At 49.4% G+C, this 21,772-nt stretch overlaps 1 protein-coding gene and 1 long non-coding RNA gene across 3 annotated transcripts in view; one reads left to right on the top strand and one right to left on the bottom strand.

The window, feature by feature from the left end:
- The first annotated feature begins 1,711 nt into the window (after positions 1–1,711).
- Rnf152 (ring finger protein 152) overlaps positions 1,712–21,772 on the top strand; it is a 62,717-nt gene continuing 42,656 nt past the window's right edge. For both annotated transcript variants that reach the window (XR_007213432.1, XM_048363636.1), the window contains exon 1: positions 1,712–1,797. The gene's annotated coding sequence lies outside the window, so the exon portion shown is untranslated. The remainder of the gene's footprint in view (positions 1,798–21,772) is intronic.
- Positions 10,446–12,945, bottom strand: LOC125364176. The gene is made up of 2 exons (XR_007213434.1): positions 12,464–12,945; positions 10,446–11,746 (listed from the first exon to the last, which is right to left on the bottom strand). It is a non-coding gene; the product is annotated as an uncharacterized LOC125364176 (long non-coding RNA).

The following is a 21,772-nucleotide window of genomic DNA, read 5'->3' as shown; positions in this document are numbered from 1 at the left end:
GTGGGGCGTCCCCAGGGTGCGCGCCGCATCCCGGGGGAGGTCGGCCGGTCGGGCCGGCGGCCGGGTGGGGTGCGGGGGGGTGGAGCCGCCGGGGCGGGGCGGGGCGGGGCGGGGCCGCGGGAGGCGGGCCGGCCTCCCGCCCCCACCCCCTCCGGTGCCTCGGTCTGGGCGGGCGGCGACACACCAGGCTCCCGCACGGAGCTCCGCGCCGGCGGCGGCCGCGTTCGATCTGGAGCGCGCTGGGTAGCCCGGCAGGTGGGGGCGCCCCGGGGGGCGGAAACGGGGGTGCGGGCGCTCGCCAGCGCCGCCCCGCAGCCCGAAGCTAGAGGAGCGGGGGAGCCCCCTGAGCGGGGCGAGCGCCCCGGGACCCCTCCCCGGCGATGCTGCCGCCCGCGTAGCGCGGCCCGAGCCCGGGCCGAGGCAGGTCAGTGAGTTCGGGGTTGTCTCCCCAGCTCCGCACCCTCTGGGATCCGGGGCGCCCAAGGGACGCGGGAAGGGGCGTCCGCACCCGCGCAGCGACCGCAGCCTGGAAGCGGGAAAGGGCAGTTGGCGCCCAGGCTTGGGGGTGGGGGGGGGGGCTGGGGGTGCCTTTGCCCAGTGCGCGGGGGTGGCGGGGCCTCTGGGTCTCCGGGGAAGGGAGTGCGCGGCCTCTGCGGGGCGCGGGGCGCGGAGCGGGGGGTTGGGGGGTCCCCAGAGTTGCGTCCGTCCCCGGCGCTGGCGGAGTTGGGCGCGCGGCCGGGGCCCGGAGCGGCGCTGCGGGGAGGCTCCGCCGAGTCCTCGGATGCCCCCGGAGCTCCGGTCCCGGGGAGCCCGGCTCGGGCCCGCGCCGCGCGCGCCCCGGTGGGGTGGGGGGGGTGCACTGTGCGCGCGCCTGCGCCCCCAGCCCGCACACGCCCTTGCCGGACGCCGCGCCATCCCGTTCCCCACCCCCCCTTCCCGCTCGCGGGGCGCTCTCTCCACCCCTAGAAGTTACCCTGGGGTCCCCCTTTCCTGTGAAAAGAGGGCGCAGTGGCGGGCCAGACTTTGGGGGGTCTTTTGTGCGGAGACGCGCGCCGGGGCGCTCGCCGGGGAAGGGCCGAGGCAGGACAAAGCAGGCGGGATCGGTGGGGTGCTGCTCGGACGGCGGCGGCCCCCCACCCCCGGGCCCCCCCCCGATCCCTTCTGTAGTAGGGGTGTGGTGGAGGGGGCGGGGAGCGCGGCACGGCGGCTCTGGGGGGAAAGTGGAGAAATCCACGACCACACGGGGACGGCGAGTGGACGAGGTGGCCGGGCGCTGGCGGCTGCGACGCTTGGGGCGTGGGTCTGGGCGGGCGCGCCCGGGGGCACCCCGCATTCCCTGAAGACGGGGTTCACCCCGTGTGCCGCCGCTGCCCGGATTCCTGGCTTTCCGAGGGATTCCGGTCGGTCGCGAGTAGGTTTGCTGCCGGGGGAACTTGGGGGAGGGGGAGGAGACTGCGGAGTGGAGGCGTCTGGGGGGGGGTGGAGAGGGGGGGGGAGGTGGTTATTGATCCCAGACAGGCGGTTGGCAGCGTTACGCCCCCTCCTGGTCCCGCCGTCCCCGCACCCCCTGGCCGCTCCCCGTTTCCCCCCCCCCCACCTCACCCCCCCATCGGGGAGGTCGCTTGGATTTCGTCTCCGGGAGCTGCGCGTGTCTAACCCTTCCTGCGTGCATTTCACTGCAGGCCGAACAAAGCTCAGACTCGATTGTGCCTCTCTCCTGCTCGGCGGCCTCCGCGAACCGCTTCCACCTGATGTCATCACGCAGAAGGGGGTGAAAGGGACTCGTGACAGATTCAGGTAAAGCTCGACCATCTGGGGAGCCGCTGGCGTGCATCCTCTGGGTCATTTTGGGGACCCCCCCTTCCCCCCACCAGTGCTGGCGCGGGGCTGCTGGGGAGGCGGCTGCATCTCAAGAGCAGTTCCCAAGTATCGGAAAGGAGCCCGGACTGCTGAAACTCTAGATTCAGAGGAAGAAATGACGGATGACTTCATTTCTTCCTTTTGAAGAGGTCGTTGGGGGACGGGGTGCCCTGGATGGAGGTTGTATGGCTGCCACCTGGTTGATGGGTATTTTCATCTGATCAGTCCACAGGCAGGTGTTTTGGAATGGGAGGGGGGGTGGTTGGATGGAAGGCAGCAGCTTTCTTACCTATAGGAATATCTGTGGGCTTCACTCTCTAGTTGGGGCATTTCTTATTGGTTGACAGGTCTCCTTGTAAGGCTCCATCATAAATCTGACAGTGCTCAGTGAGGGCTTTGGCCAAATGCTGTGACCTTCTTATGAGATGGTCATGTCTTTTCCCTAGCCTTTCACTGCGAGCAGTGTTTCAATATCAAGACAGTGGGGCTGGTAGTTCAGCCCCTCGGTGGGTGGCTAGGAGGGTTGTTGGGGGACTAGAAAGAAAATAGAGAAACCGGGGCCTTCAGTTCTCTTTGATGTGGTCACGAACCATTAGACTCATTTTGCGTTTTATTTTATTTTAGGTTGTTGGTTCTTTTCCCAAAAACTCTGGCCTGTTCTTTCTCTTTCCAAGGATAGTTCTGTTTGTATGTCCACCTAACCAGGCCAGGGGTTAAGGTGACTGGGAGTCTGGAAGACTTAACCTTCAGACTTCGCAGTTCACCTTGGCCGTGGCCTTCTGTCCTAGAGGGCAGAGCCCTGATCATCCCACCCAAGTAGGCTGAAATATGAATTGGTATGAAAATGGGCTCTGGGGTTCTTGTCCTGGGAGACAGATTGCTGAGGGCCAAAGGCTACTAAAGCTTTACTCTGCAGCTGCCAGGACACAGGGCATGGCAGATGTTCTTGAAGCCTCTCTCTGCCTCCCCCCCCCCCCCCCAATCCCTTGAAAAATAAAGTTTAATGTGTCTCATTTACCTCTAGGGTAGCTTCGTTTTGGAAGACTTTAAAAACAGCAAATGGTGCCTGCATTTATTTTTTTTACTAAAGACATTTTTGTATCACTGGGAGAAGCAGTTATGTAGTCCCAGATGAAACAAAGGCCATTAACTTTAGTAATTTGGTGCCAGGAGAGAGGTATTTCGACAAATGATATCAATGTCAGCAGTAATCCAGGGTGTGTACTGTTGTGTTGCTGTATGAGGAAGACCCACATGATAGGATAATAGAGAATGTAATAATGCAACAGAAACCAGGGTGTGGCTTTAAAAAAACACACTGGAGAAATCATTCCTCACTCACAAAATTCCACGTGGGACAACTACTGCTTGCACATGCAAATGCACGTCCAAGAACCGACATAGCTACAGTACAGGGCTAGCTTTCATTGTGGCATTAAGTTGTGTACAGTAGTAAATCTTAATAAAGCACTGTATTGATGTCTTTTTTTTTTTTTTTTTAAGAAGGAGGCTCCCTACCTCCAGGTGCCTGCAGCAATGTGTTTAGCTGTAGCTTGGAAAAGCCTGTCTTTGGTTCTAGCACCTTTCTCAATAGTTCATTCATTCATTCCTTCAGCAGGTGTTTATGGGCAGCGGATAGAGAAGAGCCTGTGAGAAGTGTCAAGGGGTGTGGGTGAAGGCTAGACACAAAAGGGAATCACCTCCAGGAAGCTTCCAGGGAGGTGGAGAATTGGGGGCTTGGTTGCCACTGGTTCCTTAGAGCTTCTGGGGAAGGAGGTGTGTTGATCCAGCCTGGGCTTGAACGCCTCTTTCCCTGGGGAGTTCTTGCTCTCAGAATGGCTGGGGCTGGGGTCATTCGGCTTCCCCTTTCTTCTTCCATTCTGTCCTGCTTGTACTTTACCTTTCTCAACTCAAGGTGCTGTGTAGTCCCAGATGCCCTTCCGTTTTGAGACAAATCCTGCTTTTTGGTACTACTTCCTTTAGAAAACAGGTTAGGGGTGGAGAGACTTTTTGTAGGTCTCTCTCTGTCTCTGTCTCTCTCTCCGTCTGTCTCTGTCTCTCTCTGTCTCTCTCTCTTACAGCAATGACATATCCGCAACAGAGGTTAGATTATGTATGATGTGGTAACAACGATCTCCACATCTCAGCGCTAAATTCAGTTTGGTTTTGTTTGAGGCTGTCTGTCCAGCATCTCTGACAAGCTTGGTTGTGGATGACTGCAGAACTGGAAAGGAAATACTGCTGGCTGTTACTCCAGCAGCTGTGTGACCCAACCCCCCACCTGGAAGGGCCGTATACCACTCCAGCCCCTCACACTTAGGTGACCTTGCGGAACCACAGCTTCATGTTTCTGAGTAGAAACAGGAGAACTGGGTTTGGGTGAGCATCTCTGGTGCTTTTCACACCGATCTGGCCCAGAAGAGAGAGGGTCTTCATTGTCTCCTACAGGGTCTGCCTGGGTGCTTCCAGGTATTTTGTGTCCCAGAGCACTGATTGAACAAGATCATATACTAGTTAGCAAAAATGTAGTCATCTTCCTTTTTTTTTTTTGGTCCTGTTTGGAATACTGGTGTATTCAGGAGTGATGGGCTGATAGCTGTTTCCCAGCCCTACACTAGGAGATTGTGTTATGTAACACAGAGGTGTCACACACATACTCTCTCTTGCCATCTGCTGCTTTTCTGAGACTTCCTGAGTTTGCTTGGAACAGCCCAGGTCTAAAAAGAATATCAGGTGCGCCTAGACTCACCAGGAGGTGACTTCCCGAAGCAAATGCAACAGGTAGCATCAGTGGAGGCAGGAGTAATAGTCTTTAAGGTTGGCTTATGTGATTTGGCTTATTACCTTACTTGGATTTTGTTGTTGTTGTTGTTCCAATACTGGGACTTGAACTCCGTGCCCGGACACGGATCCTTAGCTGGTGCCTCTACCATTTGAGCTGCAGCTGTACTTCCAGCTTTTTTGGTGGTTAATTGGAGATGAGTCTCACCGACTTGTTTTGAACTGTGATCCTCAGATCTCAGCCTCCTGAGTAGCTAGGATTACAGGTGTGAGCTTCATGGCGAAGAGGCTTTTTTTGTGCCATAGGGCCCGTGGGACATGCAGAATTCTTGAACATTGATGTTGGCTCTGAGGGCGGTGAGTTTGGAAGCCTTCTCTGTCACGTGAGAAATTGGCAGTGCGCAGAGAGACGTTGCTTTGGGAAGAGCCGGCCAGTTAAGTATCGCCATCCACACTGAGATAAACTGCATATTTACATTAGAACTTTAGAGAGTTGGAGTGGAACAACATGGTATTGCTTCTGGCTCAGTCACCTTGGAGAAGTTGCTTTTCAGCATCGTTCTCTGTATAGGTGACTTGGTAAAGTAGCCAAGTTAGCCTCCAAGTCATAGTGACCGAGGGGACACTGGTGTTAGCCTAAGGATGGAGAGGCCCTCTTCTTGTCCAGCTTCCTCTCAGTGACAAAGGTCAGCCAAGGGGGTTCTGAGCTGGAAGATGGACAGCTGAGAGGACCAGACGTAGCCACAGACCATCTGAGAGCCAAGTCAGGGTACTGAGGCTGAACTGGAGTCGACCACAGACTGGCCCGTAAGGAAAAGGAAGCCCCAAAGGACTCATCTTGAATGGAGCTCCAAAATACATACATATATACATACATACATATGCATATATATGCGCACACACATATACACACATAAATACATATAGTGTTTTACTAGGTCTTGAATTCGGGGTCTAGGCCCTGTACCTTAACTTTTTGGCTCAAGGCTAACACTCTACCTCTTGAACCACAGCTCTACGTCCAGCTTTTTTGCTGGCTAATTGGAAGCAAGTGTCTTGTGAATTTTTCTGGCCCAGCTGGCTTCAAACCATGATCCTCAGATCTTAAGCTTCCCCAGTAGCTAGAGTTATAGTCGTGAGCCACTGGCGCCCATCTCAAAATACATTTCTCTATTTTGTGTGGCCGTTGAGTCCCTCCTGCCTCTTGAGCGGCAGGTGGTGGGAATGTGTAATGCCAGGTACCACCTGTAGATGTCTCCACCACAGGAAAGGAGGAAGGCACTGGGCTTCCTGCACAGGGTGGGTTCTGCCTCTGCCTCTAGGATGGAAATCCCAGCCGGGATACGCGTTTCTGAGACTTTGTGTTTCTAGTTGACTTCCACTGCCAATGTAGGATTGAAAGAGAAGTCGGTAGCAGAATCTCCGAAACCCACATTTCCTTTTGGTTCTTGAGGCCGGTAGACCACACGGGGCTACGGAGGCCTAGCCGACTTGTAGGCTTCCTTGCCAGCGCCCGGAGAGCGGAGGGGCTGAATCAGTGAAGGTACTTTCACCACTTGACGCATTGATTCCTGCATCAGTAAGTCGGAGCAAGCATCCTGGAGCCCCTGGGGTAGCCAGCACACCTCCGTGCACAGCCAAGGGATTGAGCCCACGGACAGGTGCCACCGTCAGGGCAGAGCAAGAATGAAGCAGCACCTGCAGCTGCCCTGGGTGCCGCCTGCTTCTTCCCACTTACAAGGAACGGGAACGGGGCTGCTCCGCTCCATTTCTAAATGCAGGTAGGCACGCTGGCTTCCAGCCTCATTCAGGTCCGCTTCAGCAAGGCTCGACGAGATTGTTGTTCAAGCTTTGACAGATACACGGGCATAGAGAGGTTTCTTATTAATACTGCATCTGCTTATTCATAGATTAACTGCAATAGTCTCTACATCTCCCTTCATTTTATCCATGCCACATCTAGTTGTGGTCCTTCTTTCTCCCTGGGCTATGACAGTGGGCACCCTGGCTTTCTGACTTTCTCCTCACAGGCACTCAGACTAGGAGCCCGTTTTTATTTTTTTGTCTTAAAGCATGAACTCAGGGCCTGAGCACTGTTCCTTAGCTTTTCCATTCAAGACTTGCACTCTACCACAGCTCCACTTCTGACATTTTTGCTGGTTGATTGGACATGTCTTTCTTGCCCAGGCTAGCTTTGAACCTCAGATCACAGCCTCCTGATTAGCCAGGATTAATAAGCACAAGACACCAGGACCTGGCCAGAAGGCTGTTTTAATGGTCATTCCCTCCCTTGATAACTTTCGGGGGCTGTTTTTTGTTTTTCTTCCTTCTTCTTCCTCCTCCTCCTCCTCTTTCCCTCTTTCCTCCCCAACTTACTTTGTTTCTCTTCTTCTCTTTCTCCTCCTTCATTTTTTATTATCATGAGTTAGGCAAGGGGGTTTCCTTGACTCTTCCACACTTGTAAACAGTGTATCCTGATCAACTTCACTTTTCTTTTTAAGGGTGTGTGTGTGTGTGTGTGTGTGTGTGTGTGTGTGTGTACATATTGTTGGCTTTCCTTTAGAGTTCTCTGAAACTTGATTCTAAACTTCCTAACAACTGTTAAGCAACTTTAACTTTTATTCTGACTTGAAAACTCCAAATTCACCATTGTGGCTAATCCATAGTTCATTCAAAGCGCTTGCCGAGTTCACGCATGGCGTGACCAAAAATGCTTTTCTTTTCCTCCCATTAAAAAAAAGTTCGATTCAGTGCTTCACCTCGTCGCATTTCATTCAACATTTGTTGACTGATTCATTCAGCCATTCATCCATTTTAATGTTCATTCATATCCATTCATTCTAAAAGGAGCACTTGCTATGGAAGGGCTTGTATTATCCCCTATGATTAAAGAGGCTGCTTTATTGCAAGGAACTGAAACCCACTCAAGCCAGTTTACGTAAGAGAAGGGACATTGAGGAGATGTCCCGGGCTGCTTCTGTCACCAGGCCACATCCCCAGAGTCTTCATGCATGGCTTCTTCCAGCCATTGCCCATCCTGGAGCACCCCACTTAAGTTGAACCCTGCTCAAGATATTACCATGTCTATGTATACGAAGTGCTCAGTAAATGATTTAGACTTACTGTGATGAAGGAATTATAAAATGCTTTCAGCCTGTGCTCTTCAAGGAAGTTAGAGAGAAACTTGTATGAGTTTCCGCTGTTTGCATTAATAATGATTAAATGGTGACTCAAATTTGAATGACCAGGCTGCTGTGTGCATACCAATATGCTTGGGAGGCAAGAAGGTACTCCCTATGGGCCGGGGGGGTGGGGGTTGTATTGTAACATAATTAGTTGTTAGTGATGTGTTTTTTTTTCACCTTCTGTTTGCCTGGGAAGGAAGGGAGGGAGGGAGGAAAGACAAAGAAGGAAAGGAAGGAATGAAGGAATGCAGGAAGGGGAGGGAAGGAAGGAATGAAAGAAAGGGAGGGAAGAGGGAGACAGGATCACCCTCTCCTTGGTGATATCTAGCAGGCAGTGTTAGGATCGTTCCTGCGCTAGGTCACCTCACGAGCTAATAAAATGTCTTGTGATGACTTTGCTTGACATGACTGAGTGACAGGAAGCTAACTGACCACCAGACCTCCCTGGGCCTGCGTGATTCTGTGGTGCACATCTGTGTCACCTCACCTCTTGATTTTGGAATGCTCTTTCATATGATACTCATCTTTGCCACTCAGTGCTTGATCCTTCTGGACAGTGTTATTAGAAAGCGGGAAATTGTGTTCTCTGCTTGGATACATTCATTGGCCACAAACCTGCTCAGAGAGGGTTGTGAATGGATCTGAAGAAGCTGTCTTGAAACCAGTCTTTGGTGTGATCATGCTCTACAGTTGGCCAATTACTTCCTTACAGGTAAATAGCGGAGATGGAAAGGGACTGGTGAGCTCAGGGAGAGTCACCGGCCTTTGGAGGATTTGCCTGTTCATTGCATAAAGATGGCCGTTATGGTAGGTGAGTAGTACATTATTGAACCATGCTACGTGGGGTGGTAGGTAAAATAGCATATGGAACACTTGGGTGTCAGTGAGTAAACCGCACAAAAGGCAAACTAGTCAGAGACGAGGGCTTACTCTTTGCATGCAAGGCACAATTCTGACAGAAATCTCCATGGCTTAATGTATGTGATTATAATTAATTTTTTTCCTTCCTTCCTTCCCTCCCTCCCTCCCTCCCTTCTTCCCTTGGTCCTCCCTTCCTCGATTTCTCCTTTTCTCCTTCCCTCCCTCCTTCCCCTCCCTCCCTCCTTCCTTCTCTCTCTCCCTTCCTTCTTCTCTTCCTCCCTTCCTTTCTTCCTTGTTCCCTCCCTCCCTCCCTCCCTCCCTCCTTTCCTTCCTTGATAAAATTAGAAGAGGAGAGAAGGACAAATGTATCTGATACTTTTCTCTTAATTCCTTGCCATACATTTTACTTGCTCTTAATTCAGTTGAAAAGTTTAAAGCATGAGTTTTTTGTCTGTTTTTAGCAGTGCAAGGATTGATGAGGGCCTTGCACTCACTAAGCAGGTATGGTACCACTTGAGCCACATCCCCAGCTCTTGCTTTCACTATTTCCGTTGTTGTTATTATCATTATAATATTTATTATTATTTTGGAGAGTCTTAATGCTTTACAAGGGGCCAACGTTAGAATGAAATCTTCCTATCTATGGTCTCCTGTGTAGCTTGGGTATCAGGTGTATACCACCACGAACAGCTTATTTGTCTTGCTAACATTTTCTCAGCTCTCAGCCTTCTGACTAGCTAAGACTACAGGCGTGAGCCACCGGTGCAGTAAGATGGCTTTGTGCTTAAATCTCAACTCTGATGCCAGGCAGTCAGAATGGCAGCCGGCCTGTTTGAATCTGCCGGCCTCCGGTCATTGGGCTGGGTCCTGAATAAATGGGCCTGGCCTAAACCTGGGGAGACACTAAGCTAACCGCAGCCTTCAATGTTTGTATGGGGATTTCTTTTGTGTGTTGTAGTCACGGTCGCCTTATCGCTGGTAAACCTCTGCATGGCTTGCTTACCTGGTTTGGAGTGTGAGGAGACACAGTCTCTGTGGAGGAGCCAGTCTGAGAAGCGTGTCTGAGGACGCTGGGAGCACCCCGCGGCTTCCTGGGTACCCGGCTCCTTTCTCCTTTGGCCTCTCTTCCCCTGTTGAGGGAAGGGCGTCTGGACTGAGTTCTCCTCCTGTATTATCAGGTTTCTTGGTTATAGAGTGATCCCCAGTTTGCCTGTGACCAAAGTGAATGCCTAGGTAATGGGACTTGCGTGTGTGTGTGCGCGTGTGCACGCACGCGCGTGTGCGTGTGTGGGTACTGGGGCTTGAACTCAGAGCCTGGGCTGTATGCCTTGGCCTTTTTTCCTCAAGGCTGGCACTCTACCGTTTGAGCCACACCTCACTGGTTAGTTGGAGATGCGTCTCATGAGCTTCCAGCTGGGCTCTTCAGACCTCAGCCGGCTGAGTAGCTGGGATTACAGCCGTGAGCTCCACCGTGCCCGGCAAAACTTTCCATGCTAAACCCAGACCAGTGTCAGGAAAATTGCGCCACGATGCCCTTCTCTAGAGGAAGGCTGGTTTTTGTGTGTGGCTGGTGTGTGTCCTTGTGAAGCTGGCTTTGCGGATGGAAGGCATCCAGGCTCCCGTGGAGAGTCGAAGATGGAGTTAGGATACGAAAAGGAGCGGCGGTGTGGCTTTGTCTAGCTCTTTATTTATGAATCTACATTTTGGAATGAGATCTTTTTCATTTTTAACCATTACTACTTTTTTTTTTTAATAAGGAGAGAACTCTTTTAATAAAGACCAGGAAACCTAACTATAGTGTAAATATAAACAAACGTACAGTAGAAATAGAAAGTTAACGAGCTGTGTCAGAAGTTCCCCTCCAGGCCTGGCAGTTGCGGCGCCTGCCTGTCAGGGCTGTTGCTCAGGGCTTGGGCTGCAGCGGGCCCTCCATGAAGACTTGCTGGGATCCGTTTATTCTTCAGAAGAACAACATCCAGGCTGCACTGCAAAGTGGGAGGGGCCTTGGAGACGCGAGGCCCGGGGCAGGCTGGGTTGAGATGCCTGAGCCTTTAAACTCTGTGCCCTCCCATGCTAATTGGACCATGTTTGCAGGTTGGCAGGTCTGAGTGTCACCTTGCAGAGCTATCTGGGGTGCATTTATTTTTGTGGGGATTTGTGCTCATCTTTTGGAGTGCCAGACAATGCTAACAGACAGTGGCATTGCCTTGTCTTTTTATTTGCAGCTACGATGCTTCTGGATCCTGTCCATGTGGGAAATCAACACGTAGCGTGGGCTGGACCAGAGGGGCACTGTATACACAGTACCTAGTGTTTTCTTCCAGAAGATTCCAGAGTAATTTCATGATGTGGGGGGGCAGGGAAGGAAACTACCACTCTGTAGGGACTGATGGGAACAGATAAGGCCCTGGGATAAGCCAGAGATTCTTCTAGTATTTAGCAGAGGACAACCCTCTGTGTTTTTTCTCCTTGGGAGGTTATCTAGGGCTGTTAGCATGTTGCAAGCAGAACCTACAGCAAATCGCCAGCCAGGGTAATTAGTTCAGTTGCCAGATCTGTTACACATAGCATGCGAAGGTAGTCTGGCAGACACTACGTCATTGCTTCCCATACATGCCTGTGCCCATCCCAGATCCCCCGTTCACGCGCCGCAATGCCACTGTGACCTCGCCAAGAAGAAGGTCACGAGCTCGTCTACTGAGGGGAAACCTGGGCCAACGGCAGGCACCGAAGACCTTGCTGTTATTCCTCCACACACAGGACTCAAGATTCGTTCAGTGCGAGGAGTTTTGGGGTCGTCTGTAGTTTCCTTTTCTTTCAGCCAGAGTCAGAGTTATTAAAGTTAATTGCTCACACATCCTTGAGCGTGTAACAAAGAAATAAGGAATTAGGGACATGGGTCTTGGGGCAGTCACTCCAAACCACAAGGCATTTGCTAATTTATGGAGAAAAATGTCTTTCCTACAAAGGACTAAAAGGAGGTTAGGCTTCAGAACTTAACTTTGCTTTATTGGTGGAATCTCTGTCCATGGTGATATCAAACCCTCTCTTTTATCGTTCTCCTTACAATAACATCCTATCTGGTGAAATCCAGCCTACAACAGAAATTGACGGAGGCTGTTAGAATTCCTTGTGAAATAGGAAGTGGGTAATAATTCTTTTTTAGCTGCTGGTATTTGAGCACAGGGCCTTGTGCTTGTGAGGCAGGCACTCTACCACTTTTCTAATCTTTTTGCTCTAGCTATTTTGGGGGATGGAGTCTCAGTTCCCTCCGCCCCCCCGCGCCCCCCCCCCCCAGGAATGGCCTCAAACCACAATCCTCCTGGGTAGCTGGGATTATTGGCATGAACCAATGTGTTTACCCAGTACAGTGATAAATCTGTGTGTGTGTGTGTGTGTGTGTGTGTGTGTGTGTGTGTGTGTGTGTGTGTGTGCTGGTTCTAGGGCTTTAGCTCTGGGCCTGAGCTCTGTCCTCTGGCACCCTACCACTTGAGCCACAGCTCCACTTCCAGCTTTTTGTGGTTAATTGGAGAAAAGAATCTCAGGACTTTCCTGCCTTTGAACCGAGATCCTAAGATCTCAGCCTCCTGAGCAGCTAGGATTGCAGGCATGAACACCAAAGCCGGGCTGATAAATCAGTTTTGAAGTATAAATGTGATTCGTTATAGTTGTGGTTGTTTAAGCTTTCGTTTGGTTCCATGTGTGACTGATACAAAGGGCAGTGCCTCTAGGTCCTGTTACCACTTTCATAAAAGTGGACGTTGTTTCATTTGGACCCGATCTTGGGGACGAGTTGCCTGCCTGGGGTCTGGAGTTGTCCCTTCATCAGCTTAGGGGAACAGGCATGTGACCAGACTCCAACTTGGGAGTCCACATTTCTCATTGTGTTTCCCCCTTGAGGTTCTGGCTTATAATGTAACAAATATCTTTCTTTTATGAGGTGTGTTAGTGCTAGCTAACTGGTGTTTGGTGAAATCTATAGTTCTTAATAGCTAAATACATTTTATCTCCCCGAAGTTTTTCACAGGGACAAATAAGAAAAGTAGAATGGTATGCCAGGCAGGATAGCCTTTCCTGTAATCCCAGACTTGGTAGGCTGAGTTTAAAGCTGGCCTGCACTCCTTAAGAAAACCCTGTCTCAAAAACCCAAATAGACCAACTGTAATCACAACAACAAACCAGAGAAAATGGGTTGAGAGAGGAAGACAGGCGAAGAGAAGAGAATAGAGACTTGCACAGGATTATGGCGTGTGTGTGTGTGTGTGTGTGTGTGTGTGTGTGTGAATCTGTGTTACTGAGGTTTTTGCTTAGGCCCTTGCACTTTGTGAACCACACCTACCTGACCATCTTTCTCTTTAGGCTGTTTTCAGATGGAGGTCTCAGTTACAGCAAATGACACCCCCCTCACTGCCCCCCTCCCCAACAGTCCTGGGCTTGAATTCAGGACTTAGACCCTGTCCTTGAGCAGCTTCTGCTCAAGGCTAGTGCTCTACCACTTGAGCCACAGCGCCACTTCTGGCTTTTTTCTGAGTAATTTACTGTAGATAAGAGTCTCAAGAACTTTTCTGTCAGGGCTGGCTTTGAACCATGAACTTCAGATCTCAGTCTCTCGAGTTGCTTGGATTATAGGCATGAGCCACCAGTGCCCAGCTTTCCTTTTTTTTAAAAAGACTTTCCATTTCTCTTTCAATCCGTCACTCTAGGTGTGACTATGGCCCACAGGTGAAGGGTAAGAACATAGGCTAGACCGCATTGCTGTGTCACCGTTCCAGCTAAGCCTGCCATGAAACCCGGGCCACGGCCCCTGGCCTTTCCAATATTGTTGTCGTCCCAGCTTTGCCACGTGCTTCTAGGTTTCTGTGAAGGCTGGTGGGGGAGGGGGGGCGGTGAACACTTCTGGCCGAGTCACATCTCTGAAAGCTTATGTTTGTCCTGATTTGGTCAGATGTTGGAAGCTATGACTTTTTAAAATATACTACTAAAAACCTGTATTCGAACAAAACGTTGATTTTTCCTTCCTCCCTTACGATCCTCCCACCCACACTCATACCAGTAAGTAGAATAAGTCCAGCTTTTCTCATCCTTTGTGCATGTGGTTTCATTCCCTGGGACTTCTTCCTGCCCTTCTCTCCCTACCCCAAAGCACAACACTGCAAGGGCAGAACTGAGGGTTATGCCTCTTCTAGGCCTTCATTCCTTCTCCTCCTCCTCCTCCTCTTCCTGCTTCTGGCTCTTTACCAGTTTCCACAGGCAGAATTCCCTTCCTTCTGTTTGGTCTCTTGAATCCCACTTGCCCTGTGAGCGATACTTCTATATATGGTTCCTCCTCTACTCCACTGTGAATTCTTTTGACTGTTTACTTGTTAAGGATGAATGAGTAGAGGAGAGAACAAGAACACGCAGATTAATGAATAACTCCCCATGTGTGGGTTTGCTCGGATTGATCTGTGTGTACCTTAGTGAAAAGGGATGGTAGACCTGAGTGGATGTCTTGTGTGATTTTGGCAGAGATTGGCTACATGCTTGCCAGCATTTCAAGGTTTTAATGTTTGGATCTGAGCAGTTCTTGGCTGCTGGAGGCTGTCCTATAGGCTGCAGTGAGATGAGTCCATCCCTGGCCCACCACTAGATGACAGTTGCTACAGTAGGGACAATCAAAGGGGTTTCATGACAAACACTGGGGACCACACGACTGGTCTTACTTACCAGGGATGTGTGTGAAGTAAGAGACAGCTCACCGTGGAGTGCCTTTTTTTCCCATGCTTGTTCTTCTGCAAAGTGGTCCATGGAGAAGATTTTGGGACCCCTAGGGTAAGATGGCGCCACAACAGAGAAGGAGTCTGGGCCTCCCAGGGACCATGTGGGGTAGAAGACCATGTGGTGAAGAAGAGGTAAGCCATTCTTGCATTAGGTCCAGAAGTCAAGCTTGCGGGGCTGAGGCCAGCCTGGGCTTGAGACCCTGTCTCAAAAAAAACCAGAAAGAAAGAGTGACAAAAACAGAACTAACAGGACACATGTATATTTTGGTTGCTTATTTGTTCTTGTAGAAAAATCATTTTTTTAGAGCAGAGGACACAGCTTTATCGCCGTAATTCTTAAGATGATACACGATGAATTTGTTATTCCTACCACTCATAATTCTGACGTGTGAATAATGAGCAGCTTTGAGCTGTAATAAAACATCAAGGGTGTCACTGTGCATGCGTCTCTATGTGTAGCACAAGATCAAATGGAGATATTTGTAGCGATGTATGTTTAATGCATTTTAACATTCTCCCTTTTTGTGGGGGGTGGGGGGAGTTGATGACAGATGTTGATACCCTACTGTCACAGCTGTTCCCCACACCATTAATAAATAAATCGCTGTATGATACAACTGCGCTTGACATGGAGGCTCATAGGTGTCTCAGGCCAGCAGAATGCGGGGGATTCATGTTCTTTAAAAAGCGGAACCACAAAGCTTGCCTCTCTGTAAATTCGGTATGAGAGTGCTCGATTTCTTTTTCAGCAGTTCATTGAGTCCACGCTGACCCACTGTCCAAAATGCCTAAGTCGAATGGTTTCTTTTCGTGCCCATGTGGCTGAGAGCAGCAGGGTTGTTTGGGGGACACAATGGCTATTTGTGGATGAAGCCCCGTGGAGGCTGAACACGCTTTGTGTGTTTGGCTCAGCTGCCTCATGCGCCTGCTCTGTGCACATGGGACTCAGTCCTCCTGTGAATGTCACCCTGTCGTCTGTCTGTCTGTCTGTCTGCCTATCTAAATCCCTACCAGGAAATAGAGTGCATTGGGTGTAACGGTGATAAGATGGTGATATTGTTTCCTAGTAAAAAGGTCTTGCTAGACATCTTTCCTACTTTATTTCTGGTGGTGTCCCCCTTCCCCATGTAAAACATTTTCACAATAGGAACACGAACGATTGCTAACACCGGTGACACCAATTATGTGTGTGGTCCTCGGGGTGTTTAGCATGCAGTATGTACCTGATCCTCACCTCGTGCTACAAGGAAAGGCAGAAGCTACTATTAGGCCTCAGACTCGCATTCTGCCCAGGACTCTGCATTCTCCCAGGCCGTCTCTTCAGCTAACATCTGTACATGGTGATTGCCAAGTCTTGGCATCACTGCTTTAGTTTTCTGTGTGGGTTCAGCATCATTTCCCAGGCTAGCTCTCCGCAGGTGCTCTTGTGACATCTTTGCTGTAGTATTTCATGTCAGGAGACATGAAGTTACCTTGCGGGAGTGAGAACGGGTACCTGGTCGTACTGGAATTCACAGGAGGGAAGGTGGTGTCCTGCTAGAGGGTTTTAGGATGGCTAGAAGCATAGGTAATGACTGTTGGACTTGGGGGCAGGTGCGAGGGGCCCTTCTAGGTCAGGAACTAGATATGCATTGACAGGGTGGTAGGGGAGGGTGATGCTTTATGACCGGAGCATGGGACTGTGAAAGAATAGTGTGAACGGGGTTGGGGAAAGGGGCCTTGGATTTATTTGGCAGCCTAGCCCTAACTGACTTTCGAAGAATCAGAAATTGCTGTACTAGCAGAAAAGAAGCAAAGGGCAGTCAGTGGTGTAGTCTTAACCAAGTCTTAACTATGGAGAGTACCTAATATCGTTGGAATTTGTTCTCATAAGTTAAAAAAAAATTCATAACAGGCAATAGCTAATTCCAAATATTTTCCCAACTTAATTCCCACCATTGTTTAAGAGTAGGTTCTATTTTTATCCTTGTGTGTATGAGCAGACAGAAGTCCAATACAGTTTGGTAGATTGTTCTGGATTGTTCTAGTAAGAAGTAACACCAAGATAAACTGCAGACTGGGTCGGTAGTAGTGTTGATGTGTGTGGTTCATTATAATACAAGGGGTTTTCACAATTTTGTAGTAGTAGTTATTCAAAAGCACCAATGCGAAGAAGAAGCTCCCAGCAACAAGACAAGCCAATGATAATCTTTAGTCATTATTTGCTCTCTACAAAGATGAGCATGGTATTACAAATGAAATGCTGAAAAATTTGGTGTTGTAATTCAAGCCACTGTCTAGTAATAATAGAGTTGTAATTAATTATCTTATTGGGGCTACTTTGTGCCTACACCAGAAGTTCATTTGGAAATTATAGGGGAACAAATAGCTGCTAAGATCATGATGATGGTGATTATATCAGTGACATAATTGGGGAAGTAAAGAATAATGAGGTTATTTTGAGAGAAACCTGCTTTGTAGAATAGTGAACTACTATTCTATTGCTGTCTGGGAAAGCCAGACAGGAAAAGAGGTTTTATTATGGATTGTGACAGGTCATGGAAATGTATGAGGTTTCAGGAGATTATAAAAATTGGACTGCCAAGAGTTAATTCAAAGTTTTAAACTAGATGTTATCATAGTCGTTAGCAATATATTTTTTTTTGGCTCCGAGATACTAACCGAAGTCCTAAGTTCCTAGTCTCTTTGAGGATATTCATGAGGAAGGGACTTCAGGTGTCTCCTCTGTTGCTGAGATGGCTTCCTAAGGAAGGTTGCTTCTCAGAAGAGGCTAGCTTTTGCTATGAATAGGGCAAGATGTCCTGAGCCTACCACCTCCCAAACATGGTTGAGGAAGCCTCACACTGAGCGAAGTCATTTGGTAAACCAGGGCGTGCTCTGCAGCTCCAGGGGAGATCTTCATTTTGGGGTTGACTTTCTGACCTCAGAAACTCCTGTAATACAGACTTACCAGCGTGCAGAGTGCCTGTGATTTTACCATGGGAGACGGAGTCCTTGCGGCATGGTGAGGAGGATTCTGGTCTCTTAGTGGGCCGATGGCGATATGTCATGTTCTGCTTCTTTTCCACCTTGGGCTCCTGAGCAGTTCCTCAGCCTCGATGAGGCCAGCGGAAGCTGCTACCTGGGGAGGTCGCAGGACGAGAAGCTGATGGAGGTGCCTGAGTGCTTTTGTGTTACTTGGTCTGCTCTAAGCGCCGCATAGGCATCACCTGAGGATGAATGAATTTCAGAGTTGTTGCCCGTGGCAGGACCCAGAAGCAGACCCGGAGAAATGAGGTCAGAAGGCAGGGGGTAGATCCTTCCGTGGGAACCCTTGGGTCCCTTCTTTCCTTGTGGGTTTTGTGCCCCTGAGTCCTGTGCTGAAGTAGCTGTAACCCTTGGAGGACTCAGGTGAGGAACCGAATCCTCATGGGCTGGGATGAGAACCCTGGCATTTTCGGGAGGGGGCTGGGTAGTGAGGGAAGGCACTCTGCAACGGTGATCACCGCTGGTAGGCTGGTCTATCACTTGGGGGTGGAGACTGTAGAAGAGAGGGGCTCAGCCCTTATCTCCCCAGTCCCCCATCCTGGGGCTATTTTGGCTGAGGCTGCAACCAGCCCCTTTTCCTAGGCTTCACTTTTTTTGGTTGGACCTGAAGAGGGGAGGTCTACACGCAGAGCAGGAAAATAGGACTTCTAGCCTTCTTTCCCGGGTAACCTTGAAAGGACTCATCTCTCCATGTCCTAAAGAGAAAAAAAAAAATGGCTTGAAGGTGTTGTGGGCCGAAACATAAACATGGTAGCAGGCTTTGGAATCACTGAGAAGGACAGGTTTCGGAGCTTTGGTTGTTGTTCAGTACTGGGGTTTGAACTCAGGGCCTTGTGCTTGCTGGATAGGCCCTCTACTGCTTGAGCCATGCTCCCTGCCTTTTATGCTTTCCTTTCCAGATAGCGTCCCATGAGGATGAAGAGACTATATCTCTGTGGGGTGTGTGTGTGTGTGTGTGTGTGTGTGTGTGTGTGTGTATGTGTGTGTGTTCAGAAGATGGTTATGGGTTTTCTTTTTCTATCTACAAATATAGATCTTCCTTGGAGACCAATGTTAACACCTGATTTCCTTGGAAGTATGGCTAGAAGGTGGCTTCTGACAACTTTCAGCCTCAGATGGAGTGTGGGTGTCAGTCTGGCCCTGAGGGCCTACCGTGGGCCCGTCCCTGAGTTGTGCTGCTCTTGTCCCCGTCCTGGGGCCTTCCCTGGCGTTGTCCTGAGGGTGAAGCTTCATAGTAAAGCACCTGGCATCTTTGGGGAGCTAGGGAGAAGAGGATTCCAGCTGGGAGGAGTTTGGTGACGGGAACCTCATTTGCAGAGCTGGTTTTTGTGTTGTTGTTTTTTAATGGCGTGTGTGTGTCATTCTTGGAGCTCCTAGTCAGAGCGTGGGCCCCAATCCCTTCGCCTTCTCACTCAAGGCAGGCACTCTCGCACTGGAGCCTTTGCTTCTGGCTGTTTTGGTGAATCATCAGAGATAAGACTCTCAAGGACTTCCCTATGCAGGCTGGCTTCCTACTGTGATTGATCCTCACCGCTCAGCCTCCTGAAGAGCTAAGACTACAAGCCTGAGCCCCCCACGCCTGACGGCTGAGCTCTGGAAAGAGAGGTTCTACAGTCATGAACGTCGTCTCCCCTCATCCTCTGTAGACAGTGTGACCCCACATGGGGACGGGAACAGACCTGAGAAATGCAAGAGGCAGAATAACTAACCCAGGCTTGGTGAGATTTCGGAAGTGCTGTACCAGTTTCTGGAAGCATGGTTACCCCAATGCCCGTTGATCAAACAAGAGATGGGGGATTGTGTCCCAGCTGGCGAGTCTTCTTTGCAATGAGGAGAAAATGGCCTTTTCCCCCTTGAGTTTTAGAAAGGTTTTATGTAGAGTTCTTTGGGGATTCGAACCGACACTGCAGACGTTTTTGCTTCTCCCTTCAGACCCTGTTGCACTAAGTTCAGTGTTGAGAGAACTTTTTTTTCTGTTTTGGTCAATCGTGGGTCTTCATCTCAGGGCCTGGGCACTGTCCCTCAGCTTTTGTGCTCAAGGCTAATGCTCTAGCTCTACTACTGTGAGCCAAGGGCTACTTCTGGTTTTCTGGTGGTTAATTGATGATAAGAGTCTCTCGGACTTTCTTGCCCTGGCTGGCTTTGAACCCTGATCCTCAGATCTCCTGAGCAGCTAAGATTACAGGCATGAGCTACCAGTGCCCCACAGATAACTTTTTTTGAGCAACCGAAGTATCAGTCTGTTTCTATGAATGTCTTTGTGGTATTAGAAACGAGGGAACTCTAAAACAGAATGGAGGTTTCTGGGGGTGGGAGGAGAGTATGGAAACTTGGGCTTAGACAATATGCAAAACATTGCAGCAGAATATATAAAGGCAGCGGGGCTAAGCCAGGCTCAGAGAGACAAGTGACACATGTTTTCTCTCATGCAGAAGTTAGCTCGAAATGATGAGCACATGTGAGAATGTTGTGGATCAAATGCATATATAAAAACAAATGGACTGAAGTTTGCTCTTATGGACAATGAATGGCTTAACAAAATGAATAACAGGAGGCTGAAACATGTTTGGTTGGGTTTGGGATTAAGGAGGGGCAGACAAATGGGGAGAGGTAGACTAGGCAAATTCAGTCATTGTATTTAGTGTATATATGTACAGCTGGATCCCTATAACTTGAGGGCATAGGTGGGCTTGGGAAAAGTCGGGAAGAACAATACAAGGAGCATCATTATCAAACTTATAAATTAATTTATTGAACAGAAACCCTTTGTACAACTATTTAAAGATAATAGAGTTATTTAAAATTAAAAAAAAGGAAAGCAACGGGGAAACTTGCAGTTCTTTTTCTTTTATTCTTTTTTCTTCTATCTGTCGCCAACCAGGTTTGTCAGATGGATTAGTAATTTAGGTAGGAGCGGGCATGAATCACTGCTTCGAATTTTGCATATAATTTCATCCTGGAAGCAATTTCCTTTCAAAATTTTTGAGCTGTAGTTATCATTAATGAATTAAACATTATGAAACCCAGAGAACTCCTAATTCATTTTGAAATAAGTAGACATTTAAATCTGAAAAAGAAACCTTAAATTTCATTTCAGTGGTGTTTAAGATTTTCAAGCTGACAGAGGGTGGGATGATGTTTAGTCGATGTAGCTTTCCAGAGTGGCTCCTGGTAGCTGTGGAGTATGTGTGCTGGCAGTTTGGCGGAAGGTTTTAGGTATGACATGGCAACATAGTAAGACACCTCTATTTCGTCTATTCTCTCAGTATCTGGCCCAGAGCTCCTAAGACCTTTGTGATTCCAGCCCTTTGTGAAACCAGAGGTGGAGCTGTGGTTTAAATGGTAGAGTGAGTGCTAGCCTTGAGCACAAAAGCTCAGGGACAGCACCCATATCCTGAGTTCAAGCCCCAGGACCAGCACAAAAGAAGGGACCCCCCCTACTTCAATATGACCTTGATTAGTTCCGTCTATGATATACACAACAGTGCTCACCCCCTGGTGGTTTGTTGCAATTCCCTCCCAGGTCTCTGTAGCCTGGCCTGGTGGGGGGTGGCTGGAGGGGGGGGGTTCTATGACTCTGATCTACGCTGCCACCCCTTACGCCACCATGGGTCTGTAGAGTGGGAAGATTACACAGCAGTTCTCGAGCAGCTCAGAGTCTGAATTTGCCCAACAGTCCCCTCATGCTTGGGTGCCTATTTCACTTAAGTCAACTAAGTCAGCAACCAAGACGCCCAGATGGCACCAGTGGGAGGTACAGAAGCTCTTCCTGTTTTATTTGAAACAATTGGCTTTTTTGTTTTTTTTTATCAAAAGTGCTGTGGCGGGAATTGGAGCAGAGGTGTCCTCTCTCCCAGCGACTGCATGGTGGCAGCGACTGGCATGTCCTGGGGTGGGAGACACTTGTCTGTAATATGGGGGTCCTCCTTATGGGAGGTCACTTAGGCCCCTAAGCATTAGAAAGTACTTCTTCTAGCCTCTCCTACTCAGCCACCAACATGATCAAGAGCACAAGAAACATGGAGACGTGATTTATGCAGTGGAACTGAGGCCGAGCTTTGTTCTATTGGTTTCTATATTGTTTATTCAGGCCTAGCATTCTCTCTTGGCCTTTTTTTTTTTCTTCTCAAGAATGATGTTCTACCACGTGTGCCCTACCTCCATTTTGGATTTTTGCTGGTTAATTGGAGAGAAGTATCTCATGTACTTTTTTGCCCAGTCTGGCTTCCAACTGAGACCACAGATCTCAGACTCTTGAGTAGCAAGAATGACAAGCACGGGCCACCAGTGCCTGACTCC

Source organism: Perognathus longimembris, chromosome 15 (assembly GCF_023159225.1).
Source record: "Perognathus longimembris pacificus isolate PPM17 chromosome 15, ASM2315922v1, whole genome shotgun sequence".
NCBI classification, from domain to species: domain Eukaryota; kingdom Metazoa; phylum Chordata; class Mammalia; order Rodentia; family Heteromyidae; genus Perognathus; species Perognathus longimembris.
This window is presented reverse-complemented; position numbering and strand designations above follow the sequence as displayed.